The 24,777-nt window shown below is 38.0% G+C and overlaps 1 long non-coding RNA gene, 1 other non-coding gene and 3 pseudogenes across 3 annotated transcripts; 4 read left to right on the plus strand and 1 right to left on the minus strand.

Moving 5' to 3' along the window:
* Positions 1-3,050: 3,050 nt before the first annotated feature.
* Positions 3,051-3,122, minus strand: TRNAD-GUC (transfer RNA aspartic acid (anticodon GUC)). The gene has a single exon. It is a non-coding gene; the product is annotated as a tRNA-Asp (tRNA).
* A 2,679-nt stretch (positions 3,123-5,801) lies between these two features.
* LOC125208689 (U2 spliceosomal RNA) lies at positions 5,802-5,985 on the plus strand (annotated as a pseudogene).
* LOC125206538 (putative late blight resistance protein homolog R1A-10) lies at positions 5,893-8,055 on the plus strand (annotated as a pseudogene).
* Positions 8,056-15,079: 7,024 nt separating this feature from the next.
* LOC125205039 (putative late blight resistance protein homolog R1C-3) lies at positions 15,080-17,095 on the plus strand (annotated as a pseudogene). The gene is made up of 2 exons (XR_016132559.1): positions 15,080-15,458; positions 15,561-17,095. The product of XR_016132559.1 is annotated as a putative late blight resistance protein homolog R1C-3 (transcript).
* A 2,264-nt stretch (positions 17,096-19,359) lies between these two features.
* On the plus strand, positions 19,360-20,516 carry LOC125203229 (uncharacterized). Its single transcript, XR_007173317.2, has 3 exons — positions 19,360-19,589; positions 19,759-19,816; positions 20,254-20,516. It is a non-coding gene; the product is annotated as an uncharacterized LOC125203229 (long non-coding RNA).
* Positions 20,517-24,777: the final 4,261 nt, after the last annotated feature.

Here is a 24,777-nt window from a genome sequence, read left to right on the forward strand (position 1 = left end):
AAACTTCGAGTGTAGTTGTGTCTTCATACATGGCTGCACCCTTCTCTTGGATGCTTCCGCTGAAACATGAAACTTATCATCGTTTGTTGAGTTTGAACTTATTCCTTTTGGTTTAGAATATTGAGACATAATGCGTTTTGGATTATTTTATACCCTTGGATTTTGAGCATGATTTATGATATCTATTCATCATTGGGTTTTTCTTGATTAAGCCGTTGTCTTATTGCTTAAATAGTTCATTAATTACTTTGGTCAAATCCCTTTAAATGAAACTGATAGGGTTTAAGTTCCCTATCGAGAGGTTTGTAGAGCACACGAAGATTTAACGGAGCAAAAGAGATAATCCCTAGTTGAAGTTCTAGGGTTTTGGAACAGAAAAGAAGTATTTTATTTCTTAATTCTCAATGAATGAAAATACGATAGAATTCTATTATATAGAATTCTAAACCCTAACATGTGTCTTGCTAATCAAGAAACATAATTAAAATAAAAGATTACAAAAGATATGCAAAATATCTAAATATAAATAACTAAAATAAGAGATATGCTAAAATCAAGAAATGAATATTGAGGATGATCTTTGGCGAGATTTGCTAGATCGAGGGCCCTAGCAACTCTCCCGCCGTTGAAAACCACCTTGCCCTCAAGGTGGATCATGAATTAGGAACATGAATGGCGTGATTTGGATATTCATAGCAATGCCGGAGTGTGTGGCAGGGGTTGTGAAAGTTGCCCACTCTGATCCATCCTTTGTGATAAGCACAATTGCCACCATTTCATCATCTTGCTTATAAGCCAACTTCATGAACATCTCAACAGCCGCAAATGCCTCACCAAATTTAGCAAAGTCAAACACTCTTATCTTGACAAATGATTGATTCGCAACCATGGTGTACAATAATTCCGAAACATAGCAACCATCTCAGTCGCATCAAGCACCGTGACACCGCAATGAGAAGCATCCACCCCAGATTCGACAACACTATATGTAACGATGGTTTCAACCCCCTTGAAAACTCCCGGGTCAAATATGCGAGCTCCGTCGTCTCCACCAAATCGACGAGTATCACAACTCCATTCGCTATCCCCATGATAGGAACCCATCAAATATAAGAGAATACTACAGCTGCTGTCCAAACATGTCACAACATTGCGCGGTGGGATCGAACGACCATCAGAGGTGAGTGGTTGTTTAAATCTGAACAAATCTCGATCAGCAACACAAAGCAAAGCTTGCTTCTGCAGATCTGACTCCATATAATAATAACCATAAGATGGTGTAGAGTTTGCTACATAATGTGGATCCATTTGAGCAGATTTGACAGCAAGAAAAGCATCTATTTGTGCAGGCTGCGCAGAGTCAAATAAAATAGAGACCACCATACCTCCCACTTTAGCTTCAATAACATCACCGAACTCGGATGAGGGATTAGGTTGATCCTCGGGCAGTGGGCGTGACGCCATGTGATGATCTGGAGGGACGAACACTTGCATCACTGATCTCGGATGAAGAATGACAACGTTTCTCGAAATATCAAGAGTAACATCATCATTAAGAACGACGCTGTTGCTGGAAACATTGATGAGAGAAAGAATTGGGCTCGTCCCAATGTCTTCGGCCATCGACTCGTTGATCACCTGCTTCGAGTGTGCGACTTCAACATCTTGTGTAGCCGAGGCTCGATAAACTGGAAACTCACAATATGGCTGCCTGATCTTGGACAGTAGTGACGTTGGGATTGTCGATTGGGAGGTGGCGCGTTGCTGCATTACACAAGAACCTGCCTCCTCAAAGAATGCCGAAGCAAATACCTCCTCGGTAATAGTTTCCGAATTCTCATAGCAATTGATTGTATCAAAACCATTTCCATTAGAAATAATGTTTTTGGGTGATTCCATAATTGAAGGCTGATCAACCCACTGATCATCATCAACAACATGTGAAACCTCATCCTTGGTTAATTCTGGAGCAAAGCGGTGGTAGACCGCCAATAGAAAATCGTCCCAACCTTTTCCGGCATTATTATCCGTCCAGCGTGCCATCCATTCTGACGCCGGATGATCAAACAAGTATTGAGTAAGGTACAACCGATCGGATAGAGGTGTATAGTAGTAGTTGTAATAATACTGCATATGACAAATCCGCTCGGCTGCATTCTGTCCGTCGAAATGAGGAGGATCGACTTGTAGGCGCAGCAAGGCTGCTGGTGCTACTCCAGGCGGTGCCTGCGTAAGCGATGGCGGTAGCTGCCATCCCCGTTCCACGGTCGCTCCAGGTGAAGGGTCAGGCGGCTCCTTTGTCGCCATAAAGCCGGCAACCGCAAGTTTGGCTAAGGTTTCATCGAGCCTTCGATTCAGCGCATCATGTTGTCGTGCGAAGGACTCCTGCTCGAGCCTGTGTGTCAAGAACTTATCGTCATGGTTGGCAAGAAGTGCATACTTTCTTTTCACATTTTACAGCCTTTGCTTAGTTAATCCATGCACTCCACCTCCCAATTTACATGTAATATAGTTTACCTTTTAGGAGTTAATTAGTTTAGCCACTTTTAAGGGTCACAATCCTAGTTTTCTAGCTTTCTTTTAGGAGCCAACACTTAGTTTATTTTCCTTATCTTTTAACTTAGTCTCTTTTGATTTCTAATCTTAGGAATGTTCATGCAAGTTGCTGCTCTATTTTATTTCCGAAATAGTTCTAATTTTCGCCACTGCTAAGTTGCCCAGTTTATCAGATTGCTCAGTCTGCGTTCAAGTTTAATATGTTTTCTTCTAATTGCATTTTATTTGCACTTTTAGTTCCTAATCTTAGCTTAAGTGTTATTCATATTTCGTAGTTCAGTTCTCACCCCCAGTTTAGAGCGTGGCGGCATCGCCGAAACCACTCCTAAGTGTGGAAATACATAACGGATGCTACCGTTCCTCGTGGGTTCAACACCCTAACTTACCATATGCTAATTAATAGTATTTTGGAAAGTGGGAACTTATAAATCTTGTTGAATAAGAAGGAACACGTGCCTACGACACGCGTGCAAATTCTCTGACCTTTCAAATGGCGCCGTTGCCGGGGAATGAACCCGGGTCACCCGCGTGACAGGCGGGAATACTTACCACTATACTACAACGACGAAAAATAACACCACAAATAACAAATGATCCCCCACATTTGAAAGGTCGGAGAATTTGCACGCGTGTCGTAGGCACGTGTTCCTTCCTATTCAACAAGATTTATAAGTTCCCACTTTCCAAAATACTATTAATTAGCATATGGTAAGTTAGGGTGTCGAACCCACGAGGAACGATAGCATCCGTTATGTATTTCCACACTTAGGAGTGGTTTCGGCGATGCCGCCATGCTCTAAACTGGGGGTGGGAACTGAACTACGAAATATGAATAACACTTAAGCTAAGATTAGGAACTAAAAGTGCAAATAAAATGCAATTAGAAGAAAACATATTAAACTTAAACTGGGCAACTTAGCAGTGGCGAAAATTAGAACTATTTGGGAAATAAAATAGAGCAGCAACTTGCATGAACATTCCTAAGATTAGAAATCAAAAGAGACTAAGTTAAAAGATAAGGAAAATAAACTAAGTGTTGGCTCCTAAAAGAAAGCTAAAAAACTAGGATTGTGACCCTTAAAAGTGGCTAAACTAATTAACTCCTAAAAGGTAAAATATATTACATGTAAATGGGAGGTGGAGTGCATGGATTAACTAAGCAAAGGCTGTAAAAAGTGAAAAGAAAGTATGCACTTCTTGTCTCCCAAACCCTATTACCCAAGGTGTAAAACCAATGGATAAAAGCCTACAACTAATGGATAAAGAACTTAACTTCTAAAAGCTGATCTTAACTACTAATCCTACACTAAAAGGCACGAAATTATGGAGGAGAAAGAATAGATGGCTCCTACATAATTAAAATGCAAGGGAAACATAAAATCATCAATGAAACTACATAAACATGCATTGAAAACACCAAATGAAAAGCTGAAAATTAAAGCACTTAAACATGATAGAAAGAAGCTTCAAGAACACTTAAACATGGTGAAAAGAAAATGCTTGAGAAACTGATTTTAAAAGCTTGAAAGAAGTTTTAACTAGACAAGAACATAAAAAGCACTAGAGCTAACCAACAAGCTAAAAATCGAAAATAAACAAGAGCTAAACTTAAAGGACATTAAATACACAAACACTTAGAGAAATTACTACTAGAAATAAGCTTTTAAAACAAGAACAACAACGATAACTAAGAGTTAGATTGATGCAAAGAACTCCAAAAGTCAAGAACAAGCAACTAGACAAAACAAACACTACTACTAAATTACTACTACTTCCACCCTGGTGAACAATGATCTTGGCAGCCTTGAAGTTGAAATCTCTCTTCTTAAGGAAGAGAGAAAAGTTTCCTAGAGAGAGAAATAGCTAAACTAAACTAAAGTTAAAGTGATGAGTGATTAGTTGTTCTTGGAAAGTTAAGTACTTTTAATACATATATCCAATAAAAGATATTTTCCTTCTTTTTTACTCTCCAGGGGCTGATATGGGCGTGTGTAGCAAGTGAGAATTGTCCTTGACAAGTGTGTGGAAGTGGCTTTAGTCATTTTCCCGTCAGGTTCAAACTGACCAGTCCAATAGCTTGGGCAGTTTGGGTCTTCCGATTTTTTCTTCCAATTTTTGCACATTTTGCCTCCTTTTTGCATCACTCAACATAAATGCCTTTCTACAATGCCTCCAAACCATTAGCTCAATTCCCTGCCAAAATAGCATCTTCTCATGCAAATATTCAACTAATAAGTGCGAAAAGTGATCAAATCCGAGTGACGAAAAATAGCCTATCAATTGTCAAAGAAGGATTGTCCTTCTAGTGACAAAGAAAGAAACAACATGAAAATGATCTCATATGCTTCAACTATAGGATATGTTATATATGTTATGATATGTACTAGGCTACATGTAGCTTATGTACTAGGGTCAAATAAAATCTAAGTGAGTAATATTGGAAAATTGTCAAGGCTATTCTTAAGTATGTTAGAAGGACTAAAGATGACTTCTTTATCTATGAAGTAGAATTGAGTATGAGGACGTGGATGTATTACTGTAGCCAATGTGACATTTCTTTCCACACTCATTGCCTCAAGGCTGCGTCTGGTGAGTTCAGAAATCAAGTTTGGGGGCCAGTTCGAGTTGAATGGGATTCACCCTGATCACCCTCTCACATTAATTGTGTCACTATCAAGAAAAAATGTGGCCTTTGTCATAAGATTGTGTATAACGAACGTGGACTTGAATGTGGATTGTGTTACTTTGTTGTGTGCCTAAGTTGTGGTAGGAAAGAGTTGGATAGCAAGAAGTAATTTTCTTCATTAATTGGTTTGATTGAGTAGTATGAGTGTTTTCATGGTTTGATCATGTAAGAAGGTGTAATGTGTGAACTGAATGTAAGTAATGAAATGAGGTTGTTTTCTTTTTTGTAATGTGTGAACTGAATGTAAGTAATGCGTTGGTGAAGTCAATGTATGTAAAGCCTACAAAATAACAATTGCAAATAAAGTTAAAACATAGAAGAACATAAATATAAGTAAAAGATGATAATTGTGGGAATAAGAGTGTATCCTTATTGGGCCAAGAGATTGAAATTGTTAGCCCATTAAGCTTCTCCATCAAGAGAAGATGTGACCTTTGTTCAATTGAAGTGTATAGCTACTGTGGATTGAAATGTGCATCATGTTACTTTGTGGTGTGCCTGAATAGTGCTATACAGTCTTCTTTGCAGTTTGTGATGTGATAAATCTCACTCGTACATAATACCTTTATCGGCCTTTTGGCTAAGATCAAGTGTAGTATCTGTTCTTATCAGATTAATATCTGATATTGAGAAGTCTGTGAGCACTGCTGCTGGTGTAGGCTCATCTGGATCTGCTTCTGCTGCTCGTGAGGTTACAATGGTTGGTTTTGATGATATCCTGTATCAAATATTGGACAAGATCACTGGAGATGCACGGGAGCGCCAAATTCTACCGATTGTTGGAATGGGTGGGATAGGCAAGACCACTCTTGCTCGGAATATCTATGTAAGTCCACTTGTCCAGGAGTCTTTTGGTGTTTTTGCATGGACTACAATTTCCCAAGAGTATAATGCAAAAGAAATTCTTAGACAAGTTCATGATCAAGTAGGCATGGGGAAGGGGGATGATTTAAGTGAATATGAGTTAGGAGATCATTTGTTCAAGTATTTGTTTGGAAGGAAGTATTTTATTGTAATGGATGATATGTGGAACATAGAAGCATGGGATCGAGTTAGAAGCTTCTTCCCGGGTAATAGAAACGGGAGTAGAATAGTAGTGACGACAAGGCTATCAAACTTGGCGTCTCATTTTAACTACTCCAGTGGTCTTGATTTGAAATTTTTAGATGAGTTTGCCAGTTGGGACCTATTTTGCCAAACTGTGTTCGGGGAAGAAGCTTGCCCTCTTGAGTTAGAGGATGTTGGGAAAAAGATTGTGAACGGTTGTAAGGGACTTCCACTGTCAATTGCTGTGATAGGGGGGCTTTTATCAAAATCTGAACGAACAAAAGAAAGTTGGGGATTGTTTGAAAGCAATTTAAGTTCAGTTGTAAATTTGGAAGATAATGAAAGTTGCTTGCAAATATTATACATGAGTTATAATAATTTGCCAGTTCATCTAAAACCGTGTTTTCTCTATTTCGGAAGATATGTTGAAGATGAAGAGATTCGAGTATCAGAACTCATCCTAGATTTGAGCGCCGAAGGATTCGTAAAACCAATTAATGGGAAAAGTTTGGAAGAGGCAGCAGAAAAGTATGTAGAAGATTGTTGATAGAAATTTCCTTATAGTTGAAAAGCGCAGGCGTTGCGTGAAACTGAAATCATTGAAAATGCATGACCTGTTGAGGGATGTGAGTTTGAGAGAAGCTCGAAAACTGAAGTTTCTATATGTGTTGGAAGAGAAGAGCGTTCCAGAGGGCATATATCCTTATCGCCGTATTGCAAGCAGGTTAAAACAACACGAATATCCAACTCAACTCATTCAATCTCTGAAATCCGCACCACTTGTCCGCTCTTTCTTTGGGAGAGCTCCAACGGATTTGTCGAATAATTATGAGAAGATTTTTCTTCAGCGAGTTAACACGCGTGTTCTTGTTATTGGGGTTGGTGAATATTATTTAACCAACGTTCTTTCTTCCATCTCGTTTCTCTGGAATTTGCAGACAGTGATTATAGATAAGGCAAGGTGGGATTATTATTATGATATTTGGAAGGTGCCTCAACTTAGGCATGTCAAATTCATCAACCGGGTGGATAATGATTGTGCATTTTATGTCCCCGTTCCTCTCAGTGACGAAGAGGATATGGTGATGGAAAACCTACAGTCACTTTATATTGTGTCCGATCTCAAGTTTTGTGCCGGGGTGCTTAAAAGAATCCCTAATATCAAAAAATTGAAGTTGTGCTATCAAAAAAACTATCGAAAAGGAGGAGAAGATGAAGAAGATGATTACCAACTCTACAATATTTGTTGCCTCTGCAAGCTCGAATCTCTTAGCCTTATGTCTTCTAGAGAATACATCCAGTGGGTGCGAGAAGTGAGCTTTCCATGTTCTCTCCGGAAGTTGACATTAGTAGATACCTATCTTCCTTGGGAAGACATGAAGACAAAAATAGGCCCGTTGCCGCTTCTTCAAGTTCTCAAGCTCAAATGGCGCGCCTTCATTGGGTCTAAGTGGGAAACATTTGAAGACCAATTCTCGAATCTCAAGTTCTTGCTGATTGAGGAATGTGATGTAGAGTGGTGGATCACAGACAACACCCACTTTCCACGCCTTGAGCACCTTCATCTTGGCCATATAAAAAGGTTGAGGGAGATTCCTTCTTGCATTGGAGACATACCGACACTTCACTCAATTATGGTCGAAGATTGTAGTGACTCAGTGGTGGCTTCAGCTCAAACAATAAAGGAGGAGCAAGAGGAACTCGGCCTTCAAGACCTTCAAATTCATATTGTTGAATTTATGTGGACCATTATTCTTTGGGCTTGATTTAATTTGTGTCTGGGCTTTTATCCTTACTAGACTTAGCCCAAAAGCCCAATCACTTAAGTGATGCCTCTGGATTTCTGCCACGTGTCCCCTTCACTCGGATTGTGCTCCTCAGCCGTTGGATCGAGTGTTTGTTTGGTGTGTTTGTTTATGTGAGAGGGTGAGCCGCTTTCCTTTCTCATTCCATACACTTCTCTTTCTCTCTCTACTCTCTAAAACTCTCCGTCTTCTCTCTGCTTCTTCGATGGCTTCTTCGGTTGATTCCTTGAGATTCTTCACCATTCTTGTGTGAATAATCAAGTGTTGAGTTGTTAGGAAGGCAACTGCTTCGGTTGCTTGTGGTGTGAGAATTAGGGTTTCTGTTCTGAGGTGGTTTCAGTGACCTAATCCGGTGTGAAGGGGCTGTGTGGTGAAGGTATTGACGGTGCGAGGGTAGACTCCAGTCGATTTATCGGTGCTCCCTTGGATTTGATTCTAGTTGAATAGATCTGGGCTATGTGGCGGGTTCTAAGCCATATTTTGTGATCTATTCTGATTTGCTTTGTTCTTCTCTTGTTAGTTGTTGTTTACATCCGCAAGGATCTTGTGTTGTTATACTAACAAGTTTCTTGAGTGTGCAGGTGTATCAAGAAGCCAAGATTACTCAAGAACCCTAGCTAGAACTAGTTACTGTAATTGTAATAGTTGTAAGGGGTTTTTTCTTGTAATCTGTTGTACATATCAGTCACTTGGTTGGAGTTTGACTGAGCTCCCTTAATGAAGAACAAAGAGGTCTTGGTAATTAGTGAATCCGTCTCTAGTCTGATCCCTACAGTGGTATCAGAGCCACGGGGGACTAGGACGGCACGCCAAGTCGCTTAAGGAGGTGGGCAAGTAGAATCCTCCTTCGAGTGAAGGTTCGCTCTGGTAAATTGGCTTGATCTCCTGGTTTTACTTTTCTGTTTAGTGCCAACTATAGGCTTGGGATCTTGTTTTTTGGTAGATAGCCTCTGGCAAAGACTTAGGACTCTTTGTGCTTTCTGTTTCTGTGTTGCTTCCGCTGATTCTTGTTTCTCTGTGATCTTGTGATCTCATTTTACTTGACCACCAAGCATTTTATACTGCCCAAGTGACCCCCTGCGCCCTCCAGAAGTGAGTGATTACTAGCTGGGATAGCCTTGGCCAGTGTTGCTCGTGACAGTAAAGGATTTGAGATCCTTTCTGTTGTGTGAAAGCCCTGTATCTGTTCTTGTGTTGCTGGTGGATGTCTCTGTGTTGTCATGTGTGCAAGTTTGTGTGTTTCTGTTTTGCCTCCTGTGCTCTTGCAAAAATTGTTGCTAAAATGTCTCAGCCTGTGGGTTTGGTTCCTTATAATGGTAAAAATGATTTCGCTATTTGGAAACAGAAAATAAAGTGTGTTTTGATTCAACAAAAAGTTTTCAAGGTTGTTGATGGTTCTTTACCTGAGGATACTGCTCATGATAAAAAAGATGAGATGAATGAATTGGCTAGGGCTACTATTGTGCTAAACTTGTCTGATTCTGTGATTAGGAAAGTTGATCATGTTGAATCTGCTTCTAAAATGTGGAAATTACTTGATACTCTGTTTACTGAAACTTCTATGTCCTCAAGGATGTATTTGCTTGAAAAATTGTTTAAATTTAAGCTTGATCTTGCCAAGGACATAGATGATAATGTTGATAGGTTTCAGAAGCTAGTTCAAGATATTAAAAGATCTGGTGATACAACAATAGATGCTTACACTAGTATAGCCCTAATGAATGCCAGTCCTGATTCCTATAGTGATGTTAAAGCTGCCATTAAGTATGGCAGGGACTCTGCTCCTCTGGATTTGATAGTTAGCTCCCTTAAATCTAAGGAACTTGAACTTAGGGAAAGAGCTGCTGATAAGAATGCCTATAACAAAGTGCTTAATGTTAGAGGTAGGTCTAAAACCAGAGGGGGAAATGAATCAGGTGGTGGCTCTAACTCAGTAATAATGGCAAGAAAAAGTATAGATCTAGGTCCAGAAGTAAGGATCCTAAGACCTATAGGAAGTGTTTTAACTGTGGGGATGTTGGGCACTATAAAAAGGAGTGCACTAAACCTAAAAAGAATAAATTCCAGAACAATAATTCCCAGGTTGAACCTCTTGTCAATGTGGCTATGTATGATAATATGAATGATTCTGTGTTCATGGTGCATGATCTGCCTTTTGTGAATGCTTCCATTGCATGTCCTTTTACTATATATGACTGGCTATGTGATTCTGGATGTGCTTATCATGTGGGTCCTTTCAAGGAAGTGTTTTCTGAGCTGAAGCCTATAACTAAAACTTTTGTGCCAATGGCTGATGACAAGAAATGTGAAATTCTTGGTATTGGCACTGTGTGTTTGAAGTTTGAAATGGCTATGTGTTGAACTTGAAGGATGTTAGATATGTCCCAGATCTGTGCTATAACTTGATGTACTGTACTGCTCTTGAAAATAAGGGTATAGGGGGAAAGTGGGGGAAAGGCTATATGAAAATTTGCAAAGGATCAATGTGCCTTTTCAAAGCTAAGAAAAAATGTGGTTTATATGTATGTACTGATGTGCCTCTTTCATGTGAAAAAGTTTATGCCAATGTTGTTAAAACTTATAGAATCATGTTGTGGCATAATAGGCTAGGTCACTTAAGTGCTAAAGGCCTGAGTATTCCTGTCTGATAATGATGTCCATAGTGAGTTGCCTTTTGGTGATTCTTGTGTGCTGGGTAAACAGCATAGGGTTTCTTTCCCTTCTACTCCTGCACCTGCTAATGTGAGTAAATGCATTCTGGAATACTTGCATATGGATGTTTGGGGTCCTGCTTCTGTGTCTTCTCACTCTGGATGTGTTTATTTCTTATATGATTTTTTCAAGAAAAGTTTGGTGTTTTTTGATGAGACATAAGTCTGATGTTTTTGAAAAACTTAAAACTTGGAAAATCTTGATTGAAACTCAAACTGGTAAGAAAATTAAGGCTATTAGAACTGATAATGGCCTGGAGTTTTGTAATAATCAGATAGATGACTTATGTGATGGTTTTGGAATCAAAAGACATAAAACTGTGCCATATACCCCTCAGCAAAATGGGGTTGCTGAGAGAATGAACATAACTCTTCTTGAAAAAGTAAGATGCATGCTATCTAAGTCTGGTTTGTCTAAAAAGTTTTGGGGTGAGGCTTTATTAACTGCTACTTATTTGGTAAATAGGTCTCCTTCTGTGCCTCTGGTTTGTCAGTGTCCTGAATATGTGTTCTATGGAAAACCTCTTAATTTTTCTCACCTAAGGGTCTTTGGTTGTTCTGCTTTTGTGCATACCAAGTCTGATAAACTTGAGCCTAGGTCTAGGAAATGTGTTTTTCTAGGTTACCCTGAGGGTGTTAAAGGTTATAGAGTCTGGCTTAGAGATGAACCTGGGTTTAAGGTCATAATAAGTAGGGATGTAGTCTTCAATGAAGATGAATTCCCCTACTTAAGATTGACAAGTATCCCAAATCCCATAGATGTGGACAATGAGCCTCTTAATGAGGTGGAGCCCACAGGCTCACTCACTGCTGTGGAGCCTCTCAATGATGCTCCAAGTGAGGTGAAGCAGCCTTTCTGGAACACCTATCCAGCCTATATACCTAATGAGACTCCTGATGAAGGACACCCAAATGTTGTTCATGATAATGTGCCTGCCCAAAATATTTGTGACAATATGCTTGATATGCATGATAGTCTTGCTAGAAATGCTCCCTCTGTCCCTGTTCAAAATGTGATTAATAGTCCTGCTGGTATTCAGAATGCCATTGGTGCTCCTAACTTACAGGATTATGTGCTTGCTAGAGATAGAGCTAGAAGAACTAATGTAAAGAAACCTGTCAAGTTTGATGGCTTTGTTGGTCTAGTTGTTCTTATAAACTTAGCTTTCAATTTGCATGAGTCTGATGGGGATGAACCCCAAACTTGCAAGCAGGCTACTAAATCTAAATTCTGGAGTCAGTGGCATAAAGCCATGTTGGGGGAGATGCATACTCTGAAAATTAACCTTACCTGGATTCTTGTACCTTTGCCTCCTGGTGCTTCTGTGGTAGATTGCAGGTGGCTTTACAAATTAAAAAATGAGGTGGGGGGCCTTAGGTACAAGGCTAGACTAGTGGCAAAAGGCTTTACCCAACAAGAGGGGGTAGATTACACAGAGATTTTTGCCCCTGTTGTTAAATTTACCACTGAGAGATTAATGCTTGCCTTATGTGCTCATTTTAATTGGGAATTAAAACAGATGGATGTTAAGACTGCCTTCTTGCATGGTGACTTAGATAAACCTATTTACATGAAACAGCCTGAAGGTTTTGTTGATCCTAAGTTTCCTAATCATGTTTGTTTGTTGAAAAAGGCCATGTATGGTTTGAAGCAATCTCCCAGGCAATGGAACATCAAGTTCAATAATTGTACGCATAAGTTAGGTTTTGTAAGAAGTACCTTTGATGCTTGCTTGTATATGAAAGACCTTGATTATGTTCCTGTGTTTCTTTTGTTGTATGTGGATGATATGCTGATCATGGGACCTTGTTTGAAAACTATTAAGGTTGTGCAATCTTCTTTGAGTGATAATTTTGACATGAAAGATCTAGGGGATACTCAGAAAATTCTTGGCATATGCATTGAGAGAGATAGGAAAACTTGTTCTCTTGTTCTGCATCAAGAACCTTATGTGTACAAAGTGTTGAAGAAATTTAACATGTTTGATGCTAAACCTGCCTCTGTTCCCCTTGCTACCCATTTTATGTTGAGTAGAGATTTATGCCCTAAGTCTCAGTTTGATATTGATGCCATGAAGAAAGTCCCTTATGTTAATGCTATTGGATCAGTGATGTACTTGATGGTTAGCACTAGGCCTGACATTTCCTATGTTGTGTCTTACCTTAGTAGATATATGGCAAATCCTAGTTCTGTCCATTGGGAGGCTTTGAAGTGGCTTCTGAGATATCTTAAGCACACTGCCAAGTATGGGTTGTGTTACTCTATGGTGTTTTACTAACTGGTTTTGTGGATTCCAGCTATGCTAATGACAGGGATAAGAGGAAGTATACTACCTCCTATGTGTTTACCGTGTGCAGGTCATGTGTTAGTTGGAAGCCACAGCTACAGCATATAGTGGCCTTGTCTACTATGGAGTCAGAATATATTGCTATCACTGAGGCAATGAAAGAAGCTGTATGGTTAATGGGAGTTCTCTCTGAACTTAAGTTTGTGAATGATTCTCCTACTGTGTTTTCTGATTCTCAATCTGCTATTTAGTTATGTAAAAACCCTGTTTTCCATGATAGGACAAAACATATTGATGTGAGATTTCATTACATTAGAGATATTGTTGAAAAAGGTGAAATTTTTCTTCAAAAAGTGCACACTGACAAAACCCTGCTGATATGGGAACTAAATGCTTATCTGTTGATAAACTGCTCACTTGCATTAGGATTTTGCATTTTGATTGTGGTTAGCATGTGCATGTCCCGGGGTAAGTCCTAGTTGACTCTGTGAGCCTTGGCTCTTGGAGATCACTAGGCATGAAAGACCTAAAAGACCAGTTGGTTTGCCATTGGTGATCTTCTTGTGATCTTGTTAGGCAATGCTTTGGTTTTTTCCTTGACTAATGAGTTTTATGCTCTCTCAGGAACTAACCTTGTGGGCTATGATGAGAAATGCCTTAGCCTTTAGCCCAAGATTGGTTTCCTAGAATAAGAGTCCAAGGTGGAGTATGTTGAATTTATGTGGACCATTATTCTTTGGGCTTGATTCAATTTGTGTCTGGGCTTTTACCCTTACTGGACTTAGCCCAGAAGCCCAATCACTTAAGTGATGCCTCTGGATTTCTGCCACATGTCCCTTTCATTCAGATTGTGCTCCTCAGCCGTTGGATCGAGGGTTTGTTTGGTGTGTTTGTTTATGTGAGAGGGTGAGCCGCTTTCCTTTCTCATTCCATACACTTCTCTTTCTCTCTCTACTCTCTAAAACTCTCCGTCTTCTCTCTGCTTCTTCGATGGCTTCTCCGGTTGATTCCTTGAGATTCTTCACCATTCTTGTGTGAATAATCAAGTGTTGAGTTGTTAGGAAGGCGACTGCTTCGGTTGCTTGTGGTGTGAGAATTAGGGTTTCTGTTTTGAGGTGGTTTCAGTGACCTAATCCGGTGTGAAGGGGATGTGTGGTGAAGGTATTCACGGTGTGAGGGTAGACTCCAGTCGATTCATCGGTGCTCCCTTGGATTTGGTTCTAGTTGAATATATCTGGGCTATGTGGCGGGTTCTGAGCCATATTTTGTGATCTATTCTGATTTGCTTTGTTCTTCTCTTGTTAGTTGTTGTTTAGATCCGCAAGGATCTTGTGTTGTTATACTAACAAGTTTCTTGAGTGTGCAGGTGTATCAAGATGCCAAGATTACTCAAGAACCCTAGCTAGAACTAGTTATTGTAATTGTAATAGTTATAAGGGGTTTTTCCTTGTAATCTGTTGTACATATCAGTCGCTTGGTTGGAGTTTGACTGAGCTCCCTTAATGAAGAACAAAGAGATCTTGATAATTAGTTAATCTGTCCCTAGTCTGATCCCTACACATATGATAAGTAGATGAAAAATTTGTGCGGTAAGAGATCAACCTTATTGGATTTTTATTATGTATAGTACATATTTGTGTTTGAATTCTTACCTGTTTTATTTGGTTTTCTAGAGTATATATGCCTTCAGTTTGTTGTTTGCATTTTTTAAGTGGGTATATATAGTTTTTAAATGTTCCAAAAAACGTAGTATACTAGTAGTAGTATGTTTTATTTTGTGGGTTTTAATGTTAGTATGGGTCCTAATGGGCCGTGTTTTGTTAGCCCAATTAAATGTATCTTTTAGGTCCTTATTGGGCCAACAGATTGAAATTTTTTAGCCCATTAAGCTTCTGCATTTTTTAATTTTGGTTTTAAGATATTTGAGTAGGATTATGTATAAGTGGAAAGAATTCCTCTTCTTATCATCTTGAGTCAACCAACGAATTAAAGCTATAGAAATCTCCTACTCTCTGCTTCTCAGTTCTCAAACCCAGCACAAAAAAATAGCTGAAATGGCTGCTTATGGAGCTCTAGTTTCTGTGATGCATATTATAGATCAAATTCAAACTCTTCCCAACTCTCCAATTTTCATTTACCAAAATCAGGTTGAATCTCTCACTCGACTTATTACTTCCTTAAAAAAAAATTCTTGAAAGCTATTCTCCCCACGGTGGCTACACCGAAGAAGAAGATGTCTGGGAGAGTCGCATTGCTCAAGCAGCTTATGAAGCTGAAGATGTGATCGAGTCCTATATTGTCGATCAAATTCGTGCTCGATCAGAAACTGATGTAGAACACATAAGCTCATTTGCATTCTATCAAGGTATTGTTGATTGTTCGAATCCTTATACTCTATATACTCATGATTTTGGTTCTCAAGTAATCAATCCCTTAAATCTCTAATCAAGTCATTGGTTTTAAACAGGTCTGAAGAAGGTGATAGAAAACATGAATTTGATCAAGATAGATATTGAGAATATGGTACTCCAAGATCAATTCCAGTCACTCCACATCGTAAAGTCTGTGAGCACTGCTGCTGCTGTAGGCTCGTCTAGATCTGCTTCTGCTGCTCGTGAGGTTACAATGGTTGGTTTTGATGATGTCTTGTATCAAATGTTGGACAAGATCACTGGAGATGCACGGGAGCGCCAAATTCTACCGATTGTTGGAATGGGTGGGATAGGCAAGACCACTCTTGCTCGGAATATCTATGTAAGTCCACTTGTCCAGGAGTCTTTTGATGTTTTTGCATGGACTACAATTTCTCAAGAGTATAATGCAAAAGAAATTCTTAGACAAGTTCATGATCAAGTAGGCATGGGGAAGGGGGATGATTTAAGTGAATATGAGCTAGGAGATCATTTGTACAAGTATTTGTTTGGAAGGAAGTATTTATTGTAATCGATGATATGTGGAACATAGAATCATGGGATCGAGTTAGAAGCTTCTTCCCGGATAATAGAAACGGGAGTAGAATAGTAGTGACGACAAGGCTATCAAACTTGGCATCTCAGTTTAACTACTCCAATGGTCTAGATCTGAAATTTTTGGATGAGGATGCTTGTTGGAATCTATTTTCCAAAACTATGTTTGAGGAAGAAAGTTGTCCTCTTGAGTTGGAAGACATTGGAAAGAAGATTGTGAGAGGTTCTAAGGGACTTCCATTGTCAGTTGTTGTGATAGGGGGGCTCTTATCAAAGTCTGAACGGACAAAAGAAAGTTGGGGATTGTTTGAAAAAAATTTAAGTTCAATTGTAAATTTGGAGGGTAATGAAAGATGCTTGCAAATATTATACATGAGTTATAATAATGTGCCAGTTCATCTAAAACCATGTTTTCTCTATTTCGGAAGATATGCTGAAGATGAAGAGATTCGAGTATCAGAACTCATCCTAGATTTGGGTGCCGAAGGATTCGTAAAACCAATTAATGGGAAAAGTTTGGAAGAGGCAGCAGAAAAGTATGTAGAAGAACTTGTTGCTAGAAATCTCCTTATAGTTGAAAAGCGCAGGCATTGCGGGAAACTGAAATAATTGAAAATGCATGACCTGTTGAGGGATGTGTGTCTGAAAGAAGCTCGAAAACTGAAGTTTCTATATGTGTTGGAAGAGAAGAGCATTCTAGAGGGCATATATCCTTATCACCGTATTGCAAGCAGGTTACAACAATGGGAATATCCAACCCAACTCATTCAATCTCTGAAATCCGCACCACTTGTCCGCTCTTTCTTTGGGAGAGCTCCAACGGATTTGTCGAATAATTTTAGGTCGTTGAGGGTATCTATGTTTTACGTAGACACTGAATATTATAAGAAGGAATTTCTTACGCGAGTTAACTCACGTCTTCTTATTATTGGGGTTGATAGATATCATATAACTTAAGTTCCTTCTTCCATCTCTTTTCTCTGGAATTTGCAGACACTAATTATAGATAAGACAGGTTGGGATTATTATTTTGATATTTGGAAGGTGCCTCAGCTTAGGCATGTCAAAATCATCAACCGGCTGGATGATGATAGTAGATTTTATGTCCCTGTTCCTCGCAGCGACGAAGAGGATATTGTAACAGCCCGCCCTCCTAGGGTACAATAAATGCGGCGGCTTCTACCAAACGGACTCTAAGGAAGTAAACATAGGCTAGGGTTTTATTTAAAGAGTGTTGATCAAAGTATTTAAAGGAAACATCGCAATAAAGCAACAACTTAACCTAGAAGCTTGAATAAGAAAGAGAAAGGGGTATCTTAAATAACGATCAAAATCTCAAGAGTACGACATAATATCCAAGATAAAAATCACAAGAAAAGGGCTAAGGCCTCAAATTGAAGACAAGATGCAAATATCCCAAAAGCAAATCCTAAAGTGTATCAAAATTCAGCGGAAAGCGACCAAGAGACAGAATAGCTATGTATGAAGACACAACTACGCTTGAAGTTCAAAATATCCATCTTAATTAGTTATTATGCTCAACACCCGCCATCGCTCGTCATCGTTCAACCTGCACATAAGGAAAACACATGCAGGGCTGAGTATTTTGAAATACTCAGTGAGCTCATTGACAAAACATTTTATAAGTTATGCCACCCTTACAAGTGAACTCGAGTTTTAAGCAGTTATAAGTGAATATCACGAGTATCACAAAATATATTTTCCGTAGACTGGCCAGTCAAAATAACTCCCCATTTTCCTCAACAAAATCAACAATCACAATCATTCGATGGTGCGACGAAAGTGTGGCCACACTTTTCGCCCACGAGACCGGCCGACTAGCAAGGACGGCTCCCGATCCCCTCGTGTACACAGCCTGGTAGGGTTTGCGGCCCTACTCAGACCCGAATTCGTTTAAACATATCCATAGCCCTATAGCCCAATGGAGCGAACTCTCAAACTGGGCATCAGGCGCACAATATCACAACAAAACAGACATAGGCATGGCATAACATTAAACCACCCTTATCTCTCCACATTCATAAATTTGCAACATAAGAGAGAGTTTAAGAATAAAGCCCACCTCGACTGCTTAGATTTCAAGTAGTTTCGCTTTTCCGTTATCCGGCTTCGCAACCAAAGTTTCACCTTTTAATCACATAGGCACATATCACAAATTAGGTTCAACACTACTCTTACTCATGCGTCTCAATACTTTTCCCTTTTCCCATCGATTTATCTTATCATTACTAATCAATCAAGATCATGTCTCCAAAACTAGATCTAACATCAACATGTGTCACACAAGAATATTTAGCCATCAAACACACACTACACAAACACAATACCCACACATACACGACACACACACACACGCACGCCACACACACACGCCACACGCACATGGAACATATTCTCATATCCCTTTTATCCCACTTTCATTCAACCAAGATGCATGAGGGTTCAAGAAGACCGATTAATCGGTTAGAAAGAAGAGGAATTGAGTAGAATCAAGAAGATGGATATAAAAATACCTTAAGAGAAAAACGAACGGTAGAAATTAAGTATTAGACTTGGTTCTTCAAAATTCTCGGATCAAACTTCAATTCTTCACAAAGGATGGAGGATTATTGGAGTAAAGTAGAAGAAAATTGAGAGAGTAAGGAAAAGAGGGAGGGGGCGTGTAGTATGGGAGAGGGGCGAAAATATGGGGGCTAGGGTTAGGGGTTTTGGCTCTTATTTATAGAGTCCAATAAGATCTTTAGAATATTTGGTAAGATTTTATTCTCCATAATTAAATAATCAATATTAAGGAGTAGGGAAGAAGGAATACCAAAATAAGCTCTAGGGTTCCAAGGCATATAGGTTTCGAAATTTAGGCTTTTTTTAATTAGCCAAGATTTTGTTTTGGTATATTTTACGGAGTAGAATAAAATATCACGGAGAAAAATAAATGTGACATCCCTAACCCGAAAGCTGCATTATTTTGCATATTATCATATTGCATATTATATTGTCATTTATACAGAGATATTAAGTATGTCATAGAGAATATATTTATTTTTATGATCGATTCGGTATAATCAAATGTATAGATAGTTTTAATTCACGAAAATTTTAAATATGAATGTGTATATACTATATAATTAAGTTAGTGTATAAATTCCATAATTATTTAAATATATGTGCATGTGTACCATATATTACTAGTATTGATATACGTACTTAAAAATATTATATATATATGCATTTGAATTAAAAGCTACATGTACTAAATAAATTGTTCATGTACATTTTGGTTAGTATAATGTACTACATTCTTATATTATTATTTATATGGGTTACGTGTTGAATAGTTAGCATAGTATATGACACTTGTACTTGAGAGATTATTTTAATTAGCATAAGTCGGTAAAATAGCCGATGTATATATTTGTGTACAAATATTTATATTGTTTATCATTTAGAAAAAAAGAAAGGGTTTTGAGAGAGTTTAGAGGAAGTACGGAAAAGTATAGAGAAAATTTTTGGTAAGTAGATGATAAATTTAATTAAGATACAATCTGCACATAACACACTTATTTTTAGTCGTATGTTTTATTTAATATACGATGGTATATATATTTTGATTCTAGGTAGATGTTAGTTGTATAGTTATTTTTTTCATCCTAATTAAATCCTGCATTTAAAAATTTATAGGATCGAGAGTTATAAAGTAAGAATCAGAGAGCTCAATAAGTTTACCTATCATAATCAGGTATGTATAAATCACACTTTTAATTTTATATGTGATATTTGAGTGATTGCTAATTGTTGAATTTGAATGAGTAATTGAATTATATGGTGTGAAATTTGTATGGATATGTTTTATATATTATGTTGGAATTATTTGATTGAATATAATATGGATATGTAGTTGATGACATTGATATATGCTACATGGGGTTTTGAAAGTACATGAATCATGTGATTAAAGAGGATCTGTGACAGCCTTGCATTGATAGAGGAATCCCGGGCAGATACCAGGCTTGAACAGAGTAGCATAATGCATATCTATACGAATTATTTTTAATATATGCTGTTTATTGTTGAATATTGTGGCTAGAGAATATGTTTGATTTTTGTGATTTGAAATTAAAAGTATGGTTTATATATACTGAGTTGTGGCTCATATAAACCACTAATATTTTTCAGGAGTAAGAGATTAGTGAGGTTTTTGGTTGATGATTGGTCGTAGGAACTACGTGTTATCAGGTTCGGCGGCTGACGCGTTTTGGCAACTTCTCCTCCTCATCATTTTTGCATGTAGATAAATGTATAATCTATAGAGTAGTGAGAAGGTCCTACTACAGTTTAGAAAGTTTGAAATATGTACTTGATAAATGTTGGTTTTGAAATTTTATAATATGTGTGCTTTTGGAAATTTGAATTTATTTATAGTAAGTGCATAAGTCATAGGGGTTGAGGTGTGACAATAAAAATAAGAATTCTCCCAATTTGGAGTAGAAAGTGACGTCTCCTATGCCCTTTAAATAAGGCATGGATTTTTAATATTGCCTAGAATGAGATAAGGCAAGATCTCTTGAAGTATGGAAAGATTTGGTAGAATATTTAAAATCTAGGTATGGAAGGAAATCAAATAAGGGATTAACTAAAATAAAATAAATTCCTTCCTTCCCTAAATAGGTGATTTTCGAAAATCACCAAGGCAACAAGGGGCTCGATTTTTCCTCTTTAAAATAAGGGAATAACTGGGTCTTGGATTTAACTTGGATAAATATCCCAAGAATTAAATTAAATCCGGAAAAATAGAATTCTCTCTCCAACAATTAAGGGCGGTTCGAAAATCATGAGAATTAGGTGGCTAGTATTTATGGAAATTTTCTCTAATATTCTCACTCACCCTTAAACAAATAATTCATCTCAAAAATTAATAAGTCACATGCCACATCATTAAATAAGCAAGTTTGACTTTTCAAACTCCCAACGCAAACCCTAGACTCAACTCGACCATATCATCACATGAAATAAATGCATTCTCGAATCCACGTCATCAATAATAAATTTTAGGGCTCTAAAAATTAGGGTTCTAAATTCCGAGATGTTACAGATACGGTGATGGAAAACCTACAGTCACTTTATATTGTGTTCGATCTCAAGTTTTGTGCTGGGGTGCTTAAAAGAATCCCCAATATCAAAAAATTAAAGTTGTGCTATCAAGAAAACGATCGAAAAGAAGAAGATGATGATGATGATTACCAACTCGACAATATTTGTTGCCTCCACAAACTCGAATCTCTTACCCTTGAGTCTTCTAGAGAATACAACCATTGGGTGAGACAAGTGAGCTTTCCATGTTCCCTCAAGAAGTTGACATTAGAAGATACCTATCTTCCTTGGGAAGACATGAGGACAAAAATAGGTCCGTTGCCCCTTCTTCAAGTGCTCAAGCTGAAAGAAGATTCATTTATTGGGTCTGAGTGGGAAACATTTGAAGGCCAGTTCTTGAATCTCAAGTTCTTGCTGATTGAGGACTGTGATGTAGAGTGTTGGATCACAGACAGCACCCACTTTCCACGCCTTGAGCACCTTCATCTTCGCGCTGTAGACAGGTTGAAGGAGATTCCTTCATGCATGGGAGACATACCAACACTTCACTCAATTAAGTTGCTCTCTTGTTGTGATTCCGTGGTGGATTCAGCTAAAATAATAAAGGAGGAGCAACAGGAACTCGGCAATGAAGACCTTCAAATCGTGACCGCGAACAAATATTTCTGGGTAATACTATTTCTTACCAAGCTTTTTTTTTTATATCTTAATAGTATTCACTTCATAATGAATGTGTCTTGCTACATAAAAGAAGCGCAAGATGAACTGATACAGACATACCATCAGCCACCCATTCTCCAAGCCCGAGTTCAGTAGCCTCGCCCAACAAGGACCCCATCACCAATGCCCACCCCAGTGATCGCGCGTATTTGTTGCACTTTATTTTGGATCATTTTGAGCTTTAATTGGATATAATTTACACTTTTTTGTATGTTTCTGTAGAAAATGAGAGAAATAGAAGTGGAGGCATGGGAGAGCAATGATAGGCAATGTGGAGTGAAAAAGCATGAAAAAGACAAATTTAGAGGCCAAAATGCTATTACTAAAAGATGGAGGGTCAGAAGAGTAAATTTGAGAAAAATGTTGTGACCTAGCTCCAAAATCAGCCGCTACTTAAAAAGGAAAGAGCGACAGATTCCACCGGGGGGCACATTCACGATCAAAGACACACCACACCAAATTGATACGATCACAAAACTTATATGCCACATCAGCTGGAGCAGAAACGAGAGAGAAGGAAAGTTGAGGGGTCTAAATGCAAATGAGAGAGAATGAAAACAGATTGGGTATAAATGCAGAGACTCTCATCTTTAATAAGTCATGAAAAATGTGTGTTGTGTGCGCTGAGCGCTTGGGCTGAGGATCGTGGATCCAAAGCATTCCTATCAGTTCTTCTATCGTTAATCTTTTGTTCTAGTATCTCAATTCCTTTTGTAGTTGTGTGTAAACATTCTATTCCAACAATTATCAATACATTTCTTATCTAGATCTTTCCTATTTGAGTTTGCACATTTGATTTTGGATTAAGTTGCATCAAATCATGGAGGTGATCAGCGATTGGAGCTCTTCTTGTGGTTTGGTCTCTGATAGCATAGCAGAAAAAGGATGTAGCACAGATCCATCTAAATTTGAAGTTAACGCTATTCAGCCATGGGATAGGCGAACCAGAAGCTACTGTTGAGCATAATGGGGACGTTGCTCACCCCAAAATTCTCTATCTTCTCGTTTTATTTGGCATTTTCAGTAGTTAGATTAGGTTAATTAGGATCCAGCTATTTAGTATTTAGTTAAGTTCTTATGTTTTATCCACTTAAAATTTACATTTGAACTATTCTGCTCATGTTTTGAATTCCTAAGTACATTAATCTTGTTGCTCTAATGATCCTTAGTGTTCTTGAAAATGTTTTAGTTAAGTTGTCTTTGGTTTCTTTGAATCATTGAGCTTTATATTTATTGACTTTGAGGATTAGTTCTTGTCATGGTTGCTTAGTTATTAGTTGCTGCGTATGTTTGCTCAAGATTCATGGAGTAGATCTAGTTTAGAAGTAATTTGTGCTCTGAAGCGCTTGCCTATTTTCTTCCTGCATATGTTCTGATCTCTTCCTTGTTTTTAAACTGCAAGTTCCATACTCATGTTTTGAAAATGATCTCAAGCTATTTCTTTGTTTCAAGTTGCCTGTCTCTGATTTCAATTCCATGTTTCTCTCAAAGCTTTCAAAACTCTCTTCCATTCCTGCTCACTTAGTTAGATTAGCTTAAGAGCTCAAGCTTAGTTTTCATGCTTTCAAAGTTTCCCATTAGTGTTTAGGTCCATGTTCAAGAGCTTAAGGCGTGGTGGCTAACACCAACCCCGTGTCGTAGAAACGATCTCGAGTAGGTCCCTAGTCTTTGTGGTTCGACCCCGCTCTTGCCGCTATACTTCGTAATATTAGTTGCAAAAGTGGGAAAATTATAAATCTTGTTGAAGTAGGGACACGTGTACACGACACACGTGCAAAAACCCTGTCTTCACCCAGTCTCGACAGGCCCGTCCATTCAACCTCAAGCACGAGGCCCCGACGCAACATCAAGGCGCCAAACCGCTTCATGGAGGAACTCGGCAATGAAGACCTTCAAATTCATTTGAACAGTTAGACGAAAAATTTGTGCGGTTAGAGATCAACCTTCTTGGATTTTTATTATGATATGTTTGTGTATGAATTTTTACCTTTTTTTAATTGGTCTTTTAGATTATATATACCTTTAATTTATTGTTTGCTTTACTTGTTTAGTTTGGTCTGTAATCATAGGTCTCAATGTTTGATTCTTCTCATATATTTATGTTAACATGTTCCAATAGTCGTAAAGCCTATAAAATAATACTTCATCCGTTTACTATTAAAAGTCTCACTTTGACTCGGTACAGGATTGCAAATTCTTTGCCCATATCAAGTGTGACAAAACTAGACTGACATTTGTAAGTATACCCTCTTTCACCTATGTGCTTGTTAATATAGTAATAGGTCTGATTTGATTCTTACAAGAATCATGATTGCTACATGTTACACAGAAGAGAGATAATTAGGTACACTCTTATATAGGAAGGTGTAATGTGTGAACTTTCTAATTTGGTTTGACTGAATAGAATGTTGGAAAAATATAGGATATATGTTGGAGGAGTAATTTAGTTTGGAGGAAATATTTGAGAGGAGAATGGGTGGAATATGTGGGAAATGATTTAGGAGATGTTTTGATGTGGGGAAGAAAGGAACACTCAATTTCTCAAACTTTCTCAACTCACTCAACTTCTCAACTTCTTCAACTTGTTCAAAATGTTACAACTCTCCCCTATTTATAGAGCTTCACTTCATATTCTAGAATTCTCTACTAGAATCTTTAATATTTTATATCTAGATTTTTTCTCCATAAAAATCTATATATTTTCCTAACATTCTAGGAAATTCTACTAAAATATCTAAATATTTTAATACATCCTAATTCTAGAGAATTCTACAAAATATCTATAATCTAGAGAATTCTCTTAAAATATCTAGATATTTTAATACATACTAATATCTAGATAATTCTACTACAAAATCAAGTTTAATTATTTATTCCAACACCCCTCCC

Source organism: Salvia hispanica, chromosome 6 (genome assembly GCF_029641045.1).
Source record: "Salvia hispanica isolate PSC_SH4W2 chromosome 6, Shi_PSC_v1, whole genome shotgun sequence".
Classification (NCBI taxonomy): Eukaryota; Viridiplantae; Streptophyta; class Magnoliopsida; order Lamiales; family Lamiaceae; genus Salvia; species Salvia hispanica.